This window comes from Panthera tigris, chromosome A1 (assembly GCF_018350195.1).
Source record: "Panthera tigris isolate Pti1 chromosome A1, P.tigris_Pti1_mat1.1, whole genome shotgun sequence".
Lineage (NCBI taxonomy): Eukaryota > Metazoa > Chordata > Mammalia > Carnivora > Felidae > Panthera > Panthera tigris.
In genome coordinates, this window is record NC_056660.1 from 87,618,663 (window position 1) to 87,632,187 (window position 13,525).

Consider the following 13,525-nt stretch of genomic DNA (forward strand, 5'->3'; position numbering starts at 1 on the left):
ATGATAGGCACTGTGTGTGAGGGTCCCAGATGTGAGCACTAGGTGGTAAGAAGGACACAGGGGACCATGAATGGGGATGAACATGACAGAATATTGATGGATGAATGGATGAAGAAGATGTGATCTACACATACAGGGAAATATTGCAGCCATAAGAAAAGGAAATTCTGCCACTTGCAGCAACATAGACCTGAAGGACATTACGTGGGGTGAGATGTCACAAGTGACTACTGTGCAATCTCACTTGCATGTAGAATCTAAATACCCTGAACCCACAAACACAGGGAGCAGAACAGTGGTACTAGAGGCAGAGGCGGCAGTGGGAGACTGGGGAGATGTTCACCAAAGGGGACAAACTTTCAGTTAGAAGTACATACAGTAAGAAAGGGATTAAAGGATCCAGGCATTATGACAAATATAAAAAGTGGTAAATAAATAAGTCAGTGAAAAATTAAAAACAACAGAAATCCCCAAGAAGACAGGAAGACAAGGAATCAAAACAAGCAATTATTAATAAAGAATTTTCCTAAATTAAGAATTGTTTGAATTTTTATGTAAAAATAACACACCATGAATCAATATCTACTTAGCCAGGCCAACATACCAGGAAGTCACTAATGCATAAGGGGAAAAAAGTCAGCTCATTACCAAACTTTATGACATCAACTGCTTAGGCCATGAGAAAAAGTAGGAGCACAGATGATAGAGATAGACAAGAAAAAAAAGGACTCAGCCCCAAAACAATGTTCTCCATACAAATATATATACGAGACATTTAAACATGACACAGATTTGGAAAAAAAAAAAGATTAAGGAGGACAAGTTGTGAGCATCAAATTGATTACTTGTCAAATCAACCAGGAGAAATAACAAGACAGAATTTCAAGGTTCTGGGCTCTAACTATGTAAGTGAGAAATAAGAAGATAGAACATGGAGGTTTTATGCCTTAACAATATGAATGCAGGTACAAATATTTTAATATGTGGTGAAGCTTATAGAGCATATAAAACATTTGGTATGTTGGCAGTAAACATATTGGGAGTGAAATGATGAGTTACTTTATTTTCATAATGTTGTTTGTCTTCATGACCATGTTCTTAAATAATTTTGGGTAATCACCTTTCTTGTCCTTAAGACATAGTGTTCTCAGCTTTCATGAATTATAGAGATTAAAATAAAAAGGAGGGAATGTAAATCTTGTACCCTGGTCCAAGCTAGAATTTCATCCTGGCTATGGCCAGTGAGTACCCCTGGCCCTCAGGTTGTGGTCTTGAAATAATGCTTTTTAGTTGGGAAACTAGGCCTTTGGGATAAAGCCTGATTCTAGGTCATGGGCAGGAAGTGTATAGTGAGCCTAAAATCTTGCTCTGCTATATAAAAGGAAACTAGCAAAGAGTTAGTGTGTGTTCAGGATACCAGGACCACCTACTGTAGCTCCCATGACACCAATATGTGAGATTATGAACTTTAATGATCATAATTTCAGTGGATTGAAAAACTTAAAATATGTTTAAATCCATGACTTAAAATAACATTTTAATACAAATTGGCTCTTATTGGATAGTGAAAGGGAACCATCTCATTATCTCAAAACTTCTCCAGAAATACATTAAACATTGTCTTTTCTATGTAAGTGCATTGCACAGGCAGGCAGATAATAGATGAAGGGTGTGACTCTTTAAAATGAATTATAGTGACTCTGATTTCTGGTTCAACATGTAAAGAGTTGGATGTCATCACTACAACTTTACATCAAGAAAGAGCTGAACAAACTGAAAATTAACAGCTCTTCCTAGATCTTCAGAGATCTGAGATCACAGGGAATACTGCTACCCCCAACCCCAAGTCTGAGGTGAATCAAGAGACCCAGATCCCTGCACTGGGAGACATATTGGGGCCAGCCCCACAAGCTGACACACTGCCAGTCACAGGGCAAGGTTAATGTGGGAGATGAAGCTCTAAAGGGTCCACGTTTACTTCTGGGAGTTCATCAGGATTTCAGGGTGAAGATCAGAGAAGATTCCCATCCTTGTAGCAGGGCATGGGGAAGGAGGCCATCTATGATGCATCCTGTGTTAGACTCTGACATGGTGAGCAGTGAGATATCTCCAAATCTCACACTGAAGGCCAGCTGACCTCAGGAGGATGGAAGAAACAGAGGAACAAATTAATGACATAGAAGACAGTAATGGAAAGCAATGAAGCTTAAAAAAAGAGAGAGAAAAAAGAATCATGAAAAATTAGAATGGATTTAGGGAACTCAGTGACTCCATCAAACATAATAACATTTATATTATCCTGGAAGAGAGTGCAAATGGGGCAAAAAATTTATTTGAAGAAATAATAGCTGAAAACTTCCATAATCTGAGGAAGGAAACAGATATCCAGATCCAGGAGGAACAGAGAACGCCTAACAAAATCAAAAAAAGCAGACCCACACCAAGACATATTGTAATTAAATTAACAAAATATAGTGATAAAGAAAAAAATTAAAAGTAACAAGACTAAGGAAGACAGTTACATACAAGGGAAACCCTATAAGGCTATCAGGGAATTTCTCAACAGAAACTTGTCAAGTCAGAAGGGAGTAGCATGATATATTCAACGAGCTGATTGGGAAACATATGTAGCTGAGAATTTATCCACCAAGGGTATCATTCAGAAGAGAAGGAGAGATGAAGAGTTTCCCAGAAAAACAAAAACTAAAGGAGTTTGTGACCATTAAACCAGCTCTTCAAGAAAAATTAAAGGGGGCTCTTTGAGTGGGCAGGAGAGACCTAAAGTGACAATATAAAGGCAAGAAGCACAAAAGCAAGAAAAATGACTATTTCTGTAAAAATCAGTCAAGAGACTCACAAAAATGTATAAAAAATATAATAACATATACTTAAAACATGGGGAGGAGAGGAGAAAAGAATAGGTTCAAACTTAAATGACCATCAACTTAATGTAGACTGGTATATGCAGAAGATGTTATTTATAAACCTAATGATAACCAAAAGTCAAAAACAACTAATAAATATGCAATGACTAAAGAGAAAGAAATCCAAATATATTACTAAAGAAAACCAGAAAACCATGAAAGAGAAAGAGAAGAAAGGATCAGAAAAAAAAAATCATCAGAAACAACCACAAAGCAAGTAATAAAGTAGCAAAAAATACATAGCTATCAATAAGTACTTGATATGTAAGTGGACTAAATGATCCAATCAAAAGACATAGGGTGTCATAATGGATTAAAAAAACAAGACCCATCAATATGCTGCCTACAAGAGAGTCATTTTATTTCATTTCATTTCATTTCATTTTTTTAAATGTCTTAGGTTTTCTTTTTCTTTTCTAATTTAATTTTTTAAAAATTTACATCCAAATTAGTTATCATATAGTGCAACAATTACTTCAGGAATAGATTCCTTAGTTCCCCTTACCCATTTAGCCCATTCCCCCTCCCACAATCCCTCCAGTAACCCTCAGTTTGTTCTCCATATTTATGAGTCTCTTCTGTTTTGTCCTCCTCCATGTTTTTCTATTATTTTTGTTTCCCTTCCATTATGTTCATCTGTTTTGTCTCTTAAAGTCCTCATATGAGTGAAGTCATATGATTTTTGCCTTTTTCTGACTGACTAATTTCACTTAGCATAATACCTTCCAGTTCCATCCACGTAGTTGGAAATGGCAAGATTTCATTCTTTTTGATTGCTGAGTAATACTCCATTGTATATATATATATACCACTTCTTCTTTATCCATTCATTCATCAATGGACATTTGGGCTCTTTCCATACTTTGGCTATTGTTGATAGTGCTGCTATAAACATAGGGGTGCATGTGTCCCTTCAAAACAGCACACCTGTATCCCGTGGATAAATGCCTAGTAGTGCAATTGCTGGGTCATAGTGTAGTTCTATTTTTAGTTTTTTGAGGAACCTCCATATTGTTTTCCAGAGTGGCTGCACCAGCTTGCATTCCCACCAATAATGCAAAAGAGATCCTCTTTCTCCGCATCCTTGCCAACATCTGTTGTTGTCTGAGTTGTTAATGTTAGCCATTCTGACAGGTGTAAGGTGGTATCTCATGGTGGTTTTGATTTGTATTTCCCTGATGATGAGTGATGTTGAGCATTTTTTCATGTGTCGGTTGGTCATCTGGACGTCTTCCTTGGAGAAGTGTCTATTCATGTCTTTTGCCCATTTCTTCACTGGATTATTTGTTTTTTGGGTGTTGAGTTTGATAACTTCTTTATAGATTTTGGATACTAACCCTTTATCTGATATGTCATTTGCAAATATCTTCTCCTATTCTGTCAGTTGCCTTTTAGTTTTGCTGATTGTTTCCTTTGCTGTGCAGAAGTTTTTTATTTTGATGAGGTCCCAGTAGTTCATTTTTGCTTTTGTTTCCCTTGCCTCTGGAGACATGTTGAGTAAGAAGTTGCTGCGGCCAAGATCAAAGAGGTTTTTGCCTGCTTTCTCCTTGAGGATTTTGATGGCTTCCTATCTTACATTTAGGTCTTTCATTCATTTTGAGTTTATTTTTGTGTATGGTGTAAGAAAGTGGTCCAGGTTCATTCTTCTGCATGTTGCTGTCCAGTTTTCCTAGCACCACTTGCTGAACAGACTGTCTTTATTCCATTGGATATTCTTTCCTGCTTTGTCAAAGATTAGTTGGCCATATGTTTGTAGGTCCATTTCTGGGTTCTTTATTCTGTTCCATTGATCTGTGTCTGTTCTTGTGTCAGTACCATACTGTCTTCATGATTACAGCTTTGTAGTATAGCTGTAGTATATAGAATTGTAATGCCTCCTGCTTTGGTTTTCTTTTTCAAGATTGCTTTGGCTATTCGGGGTCCTTTCTGGTTCCATACAAATTTTAGGATTATTTGTTCTAGCTCTGTGAAGAATGCTGGCGTTACTTTGATAGGGATTGCATTGAATATGTAGATTGCTTAGGTAGTATCGACATTTTAACAATATTTGTTCTTCCTATCCAGAAGCATGGAACCTTTTTCCATTTTTTTTGTGTTTTGTCAATTTCTTTCATAAGCTTTCTATAGTTTTCAGTGTACAGACTTTTCCCTTCTTTGGTTAGATTTATTCCTGGGTATTTTATGATTTTTTGTGCAACTGTAAATGGGATCAATTCCTTGGTTTCTCTTTCTGTTACTTCATTGTTGGTGTATGGGAAGGCAATCGATTTCTGTGCATTGACTTTATATCCTGCAACTTTGCTAAATTGATGAATCAATTCTAACAGTTTTTTGGTGGAATCTTTTGGATTTTCCATATAGAGTATCATATCATCTTCGAAGAGTGGAAGTTTGACCTCCTCCTGGCTGATTTGGATGCCTTTTATTTCTTTGTGTTGTCTGATTGCAGAGGCTAAGACTTCCAATACTATGCAGAATAACAGTGGCGAGAGTGGACATCCCTGTCTTGGTCCTGACCTTAGGGTGAAAGCTGTCAGTTTTTCCCCATTGAGGATGGTTTTAGCAGTGATTCGTTTATGTATGGCTTTTATGATCTCGAGGTATGATACTTGTATTCCTACTTTCTTGAGGGCTTTTATCAAGAAAGGATGCTGTATTTTGTCAAATGCTTTCTCTGCATCCATTGAGGGGATATATGGTTCTTGTCCTTTCTTTTATCACGTTACTGTTTTGTGGATACAGCCCTGCATCCCAGGTATAAATCCCACTTGGTCATGGTGAATAATTTTTTTAATGTATTGTTGGATCCAGTTAGCTAATATCTTGTTGGGAATTTTTGCATCTGTGTCCATCAGGGAAATTGGTCTATAGTTCTTTTTAGTGGGGTCTCTGTCTGGGTTTGGAATCAAGATAATGCTGGCCTTATAGAATGAGTTTGGAAATTTTCCTTCCATTTCTATTTTTTGGAACAGCTTCAAGAGAATAGGTGTTAACTCTTCCTTAAATGTTTGGTAGAATTCCCCTGGGAAGCCATCTGGCCCTGGACTCTTGTTCTTTTGGGAGATTTTTGATTACTAATTCAATTTCCTTACTGGTTATGGGTCTGTTCAAATTTTCTATTTCTTCCTGTTTCAGTTTTGGTAGTGTATATGTTTCTAGGAATTTGTCCATTTCTTCCAGATTGCCCATTTTATTGGCATATATTTGCTCATAATATTCTCTTATTATTGCTTTTATTTCTGCTGTTTTGGTTGTGATCTCTCCTCTTTCATTCTTGATTTTATTTATTTGGGTCCTTTCCTTTTTCTTTTTGATCAAACTGGCTACTGGTTTATCAAGTTTTTTAATTCTTTCAAAGAACCAGCTTCTGATTTCATTGATCTGTTCTGTTTTTGTTGTTGTTATTTGTTTTGTTTCGATAGCATTAATTTCTGCTCTAATCTTTATTATTTCCTGTATTCTTCTGGTTTTGGGTTTTATTTGCTGTTCTTTTTCCAGCTCTTTAAGGCATAAAGTTAGGTTGTGTATCTCAGATCTTTCTTTCTTCTGTAGGAAGGCCTGGATTGCTATATACTTTCCTCTTATGACTGCCTTTGCTGCATCCCAGAGGTTTTGGGTTGTGGTGTTATCATTTTCATTGACTTCCATATACTTTTTAATTTCCTCTTTAACTGCTTGGTTAGCTCATTCATTCTTTAGTAGGATGTTGTTCAGTCTCCAAGTATTTGTTACTCTTCCAAATTTTTTCTTGTGGTTGATTTCGAGTTTCATAGCATTGTGGGCTGAAAATATGCACAGTATGATCTCGATCTTTTTGTACTTGCTGAGGGCTGATTTGTGTTGCAGTATATGGTCTATACTAGAGAATGTTCGCTGTGCACTGGAGAAGAATGTATATTCTGCTGCTTTAGGACGAAATGTTCTGAATATATGTTAAGTCCATCTGGTCCAGTGTGTCATTCAAAGTCATTGTTTCCTTGTTAATTTTTTGATTAGATGATCTGTCCATTGCTGTGAGTGGGGTGTTGAAGTCTCCTACTATTATGGTATTACTATCAATGAGTTTCTTTATGTTTGTGATTAACTGATATATATATTTGGGAGCTCTCACATTTGGCACATAAATGTTTACAATTGTTAGGTATTCTTGGTGGATAGACCCCTTGATTATGACATAATGCCCTTCTGTATCTCTTGATACAGTCTTTATTTTAAAATCTAGATTGTCTGATAGAAGTATGGCAACTCTGGCTTTCTTTTGTTGACTACTAGCATGATAGATGGTTCTCCATCCTCTTATTTTCAAACTGAAGATGTCTTTAGGTCTAAAGTGGGTAAAAGAGACTCATTTTAGACCTAAAACTACCTGCATATTGAAATAGAGGGGGTGAAGAAACACTTATCATGCAAAGGGATGTCAAAAGACAGCCAGGGTAACAATAATTATATCATACAAAATAGACTTTAAAACGAAGAGTGTAACAAGAGACAAAGAAGGGTATTATATAATAATAAAGGGGAGAATCCAACAAGATCTGACAATTGTAAATATTTATGCCCCCAATTTGTAATACCCAAGTATATAAAATAATACCAAACATAAAAGAACTCATTGATAATAATACAATAGTAGTAGAAGACTTTAACACCCCACTTACAACAATGGACAGATCATCTAAGCAGAAAATCAACAAGGAAACAATGGATTTGAATGACATACTTGACCAGATGGAATTAATATATTGAGAACATTCCCTTCATCCTAAAGCAGCAGAATACACATTCTTTCCAAGTGCACATGGGACATTCTCCAGAATGGATCACATAGTATAGGTCTCAAATCAGGCCTCAAAAAGATTGAGATCATGCCCTGCATCTTTTCTGATCACAACACTCTCAAAATTGAAGTCAAGCAGAAAGAAAAAAAATCTGGAAAGACCAAAAACACAAGGTTAAACAATGTGCTACTAAATAATGAGTGTGTCAACCAGGAAATAAAAGAAGAAATAAAAAGTACACAGAAACAAATGAATATGAAAACACAGTGTTCCAAAACCTTTGGGATGCAGCAAGGGTGATCTTAAGAGGGGCGTATATAGCAATACAGGTCTACCTCAAAAAGCAAGAAAAATCTCAAATATGAAACCTAACCTTATACCTAAGGGAACTTGAAAAATAATCACAAATGAAGCCTAAAACCAGCAGAAGGAAGGAAATAATAAACATTAGAGCAGACACATGACATGGAAACTAAAACAACAGGAAAACGATAATAGAACAGATCAATGAAACCAGCAGCTGGTTCTTTCAAAAAATTAATAAAATTGATACCTCTAGCAGACTCAACAAAAAGAAAAGAGAAAGGATCCGAATAAATAAAATCATAAAGGAGACAGGAGAAATAACAAACAACACAGAACTATAAACAGAAAATATTATGAAAAACTATATGCCAACAAATTGGGCAACCTGTAAGGAATGGATAAATTCCTAGAAACATATAAATAACCAAAACTGAAATGGGAAGATACAAAACTTGAGGAGACCAATAACCAGCAAATAAATTGAATCAGTAACAAAAAAATCTCCCAATAAATAAAAGTCCAGGGCCAGATGGTTTCCCAGGTGAATTATAACAGGGATTTAAAGAAGAATTAATACAATTTTCTTCTTAAACGATTCCAAAAAGTAGAAAATGAAAGAAACTTCCAAATTCATTTTATGAAGCCAGCATTACCCTGACACAAAACCAGATAAAGACTCCATTAAAAAAGAATTACAGGCCAATATCCCTGATGAACACAGAGGCAAAAATTCTCCATAAAATGCTAGAAGATTGAATCCAACCATACATAAAAAATCATTCACTGTGATCAAGTGGGATTTATTCCTGGGTTGGAAACATGGTTCAACATTAGCAAATCACTCAGTGTGATAAACCGCATTGATAAAAGCAAGGATAAAAACCACAGGATCCTTTCTCTTTTTAAAAAAAAAAAATTTAACGTTTTATTTATTTTTGAGACAGAGAGAGACAGAGCATGAACGGGGGAGGGGCAGAGAGAGAGGGAGACACAGAATCGGAAGCAGTCTCCAGGCTCTGAGCCATCAGCCCAGAGCCCGACGCGGGGCTCGAACTCACGGACTGTGAGATCGTGACCTGAGCTGAAGTCGGCCGCTTAACCGACTGAGCCACCCAGGTGCCCCTCACAGGATCCTTTCAATAGATGAAGAAAGAGCCTTTGACAAAGTACAACATCCATTCATGATAAAAAAAAAAAACCTCAACAAAGTAGGTTTAGAGGAAATATACCTAACATAATAAAGGCCATCTAGCTAACATCACCCTCAATGAGAAAAAACCGAGAGCCTTTCCTCTACAGTCAGGAACAAGCCAAGGATATCCACTCTCATCACTGTTATTTAACATAGTACTCGAAGTCCTGGCCTCAGCAGACAACAAAAAGAAATAAAAGGCATCCAAGTCAGCAAGGAAGAAGTCAAACTTTCAGTATTGCAGATGACATAATACTATGTAAAGAAAACCTGAAAGACTCCACCAAAAACTTCTAGAACTGATAAACAAGTTGAGTAAAGTCACAGGATACAAAATCAATGTACAGCAGTCTGTTGCATTTCTATACACCAATAATGAAGCAGCAGAAAGAGAAATTAAGGAATCAATCCTATTTACAATCATACCAAAACATTAAGATATTTAGGAATAAACCTTATGAAAGAGGTAAAAATATCTGTGCTCTGAGAACTATAACACTGATGAAAGAAATGGAAGATGACACAAAGAAATGGGAAAACATTTCTTGCTCATGAAAGAATATATATAGTTAAAATGTCTATACTTCTCAAAGAACCAACACTAATCCTTCTTAAACTCTTCCTAAAATTTGAAGAGGGAACACGCCCAAACTCATTCTTGAGGTCAGCATCACCCTGATTCCAGATCCAGACAATGGGTTTTTCCCCACGAAACAACAATATCCCTCATAAATACTGATGCAAAAGTCATCAAAAAAAATAGCAAAATGAATTCAATAGCACATGAAAAGGATTATACAACATGACCAAGTGAGATTTATTCCTGGAATGCAAAGATAGCTCAACATTCAAAAACCAATCAATGTGGGGTGCCTGGGTGGCTCAGTCGGTTGGGTGTCCAACTTCAGCTTAAGTCATGATCTCACCACTCGTGAGTTGGAGCCTTGTACTGGGCTCTGTGCTGACAGCTCAGATTCTGTGTCTCTGTCTCTCTCTGCCCCTCCTACTCCTCTCTCTCAAAAATAATCATTAAAAATGTTTTTAAAAATCAATCAATGTAATAATGACATTAATAGAATGTGGATGAAAGCCACATGATTATCTTGGTGCAGAAAAGCATTTGACAAAATCCAACACCCTTTCATGGTAAAAACATTCAACAAGTTAGGAATAGAAGGGAGCTTCATTGGGTGGCTGGGTGGCTCAGTTGGTTAAGTGTACAACTCTGGATTTTGGCTCAGGTCATGATCTCAGTTTGTGAAATTGTACCCTGTGTCGGGTTCCATGCCAGTTGCTGGCAGTGCAGAGCCGGCTTGGGATTCTCTCTCTCCTTTTGTCTCTTCCCCTCCCCTACTTGTGCTCTCTTCCTCTCTCTCAAAATAAACAAACTTAAAAAAAAAAGAAGGGAACTGCCAAAAAAAGGCCATATGATAAACCCAAGCAAACATCATACTCAATGGTGAAAGACTGAAAGCAGTTCATCTAAGATCAGGAACAAAACAAGGATACCCACTTTTGCCACTTCTTTTCTAACCTTATGCTGGAAGTCCTGGCCAGGGAAGTTAGCTAGAAAAGAAATAAAAGGTATCTAAATTGGAAAAGAAGAAATAAAATTATCTCTGCTCATAAACGACATGATTTTCTATGTAGAGAATTTTAAAGATTCCGCAAAAAACACTTATTAGAATACATGAATCAGGAAAGTTGCAAGAGACAAAACCAATAGAAATCATTCACGTTTATATACACTAACAATGAATAAAAAGGAAGTTAACAAAAACAATTCCATATACAATACTATCAACAAGAATAAAATACTTCAAATTAACTTACCCTAGAGGTGGAAAACTTGTACACTGAAAAGCACACAACACTGCTGGAAGAAATTAAAGAAGTACCAATAAATGGAAAGGCATCCCATGATCATGCACTGGGTGCATAATGTGGTTAAGTTGTAAATATGACCCAAAGCAATCTATGGACTCAACACCATCCCTATCAAAATTCCAATGGTATTGGTTGCAGAAATTAAAAATTCATCCCAAAATTCATATGGAGAAAAGCTTCCATGATATTGGTCTTGGTAATGCTTTCTTGGATATGACACCAAAAGCACATGAAACAAAAGCAAAAACAGACAAGAAGGAACTACATGAAACTTAAAAACTGTGCATCAAAGGACATAACCAACATAGTTGGAAACCTATAGAATGGGAAAAATATTGGCAAATTATATATCTGGTAAGAAATTAATATCTAAAATATATAAAGAATTCCTATAATTCAACATCAAAGACACAAAGAACCTTATTTTAAATATCAGCTAAAGACTTGAATAGACATTTCTCCAAAGATGATATACAAATGGCCAACAAGCACATGAAAAAATGCTCAACATAATTAGTCATTAAAAGAATGCAAATTAAAAATAATGAAGTGTTACCACACATCCATTAGAATGACTACTATCAAAAAAATAGAAAACAACAATGTTGATAAGGATGTGGACAAATTGGAACCCTCATGCACTGTTGGTATGAATGTAAAATGGTGCGGCTATGGTGGAAAACAGTATGGAAGTTCCCCCAAAATTTGTAAAACTACCCTATGGCCCAGAAATTCCACTTCAGCGTATATACCCCCCAAAATTGAAAGCAGAGTCTTGAAGAGATATTGGCACATGCATGTTCATAGCAGCAATATTCACAATATCCAAGAGGTGGAAGCAACACGAATGTCCATCGGTGGATGGATGAATGGGCAGATGTGGTAAATACATTCAATGGAATATTATTCCACCCAAAAAAGTAAGGAAATTTTGACATATGCTACAACATGGATGAACCTTGAGAACACTGTGAAAAGAAGCTGGCCACAAAAGGACAAAGACTGTAGGATTCCACTTAAATGAGCCTAGAACAGTCACACTCATAGAAGTGGAACAGTAGAATGCGCATTTCTAGATGGGGAAGAGGCAATGGGGAGTTATTGTTTAATTGGCAGAGTTTCAGTTTTGCAAGATGAAAATAGTTCTGGAGATGGATGGTGGGGATGGCTGCACAACAGTGTGAATGTACTTAATACCACTGAAATATACACTAAAAATGGTTAAAATGTTAAGTTTTATGTTGTGTGTGTTTGTTTCTCCACCAGAAAAAGAAAAATTAAAAGGACAGTCTACAGAATGGGAGAAAATATTTGAAAATTACATGTCTTATAATGGATTAATATCCAGAAGGTATAATGAGCTCCTACAACTCTACACCAAAAACCAAATGACCAAATCAAAAATGGGCAATGGGTTTGAACAGATATTTTTCCAAAGAAATGGCCATAAACACACAAAAATATGTCAACATCACTCATCATCAGAAATGCAAAACACGAGATACCACTCTACACACTTTACAGTGGCTATTATAAAATAATCAGGGGGTGCCCGGGTGGCTCAGTTGGTTGATGTCCCACTCTCGATTTTGGCTCAGGTCATGATCCCACAGTCATGGGATTGAGCCCTGCTTCAAGCTCCACACTGAATGTGGAGACTGCTTGGGATTCTCCCTCTCTTTCCACCTGGTCCCTGACTCATGCTCTCTCTCTCAATAAAATAAAATAAAATAAAATAAAATAAAATAAAATAAAATCGGAAAAGTACAGGTGCTGGCAAGGATGTGGAGAAATTGGACCCCTCATGCACTGTTGTTGAGGACGTGAAATGGTCCAGCTGCCCAGGGAAAATAGTTTGGGTAGTTCGTCCCAAAACTAAATATAGAATTACCATATGACCCAATAATTGTACTTGTGGGCATATATACAAAAGAACTGAAAGCAGGACTCAAACAAATATTTGTATACAAATGTGCACAGTGGTATTTTCCTCAGTAGACAAGACGTGGAAGCAAACCAAACGTCCACCTGCAGATGAATGGATACAGGAAATGTAGCATATACATACACTGGAATATTATTTGCTCTGGAAAAGGAATTAAGTTCTGGTACACATTACATAGATGAACCCTGGAAGTATGCTGAGTGACATAAGCCTGATGCAAAAAGACAGTGTGTCGTCGGACTTACATGGGGAGAGTAGAATAGGATAGTTCATGGTGACAGGACTTGGGATGGTAGTTGTCAGGGGCTGGGGGTGGCGCACTGTATAGGAGTTATTGCTTAATGGAAGAAGGAAACATCCTGGACATGTATAGTGGTGATGGATGTCCAACAATGTAAATTCACTTAATGCCACTAAAGTCACTGTATGCTTAAAAATGGCTAAAATGGTAGGGGCACCTGGGTGGCTCAGTCGGTTGGGCGTCTGACTTCAG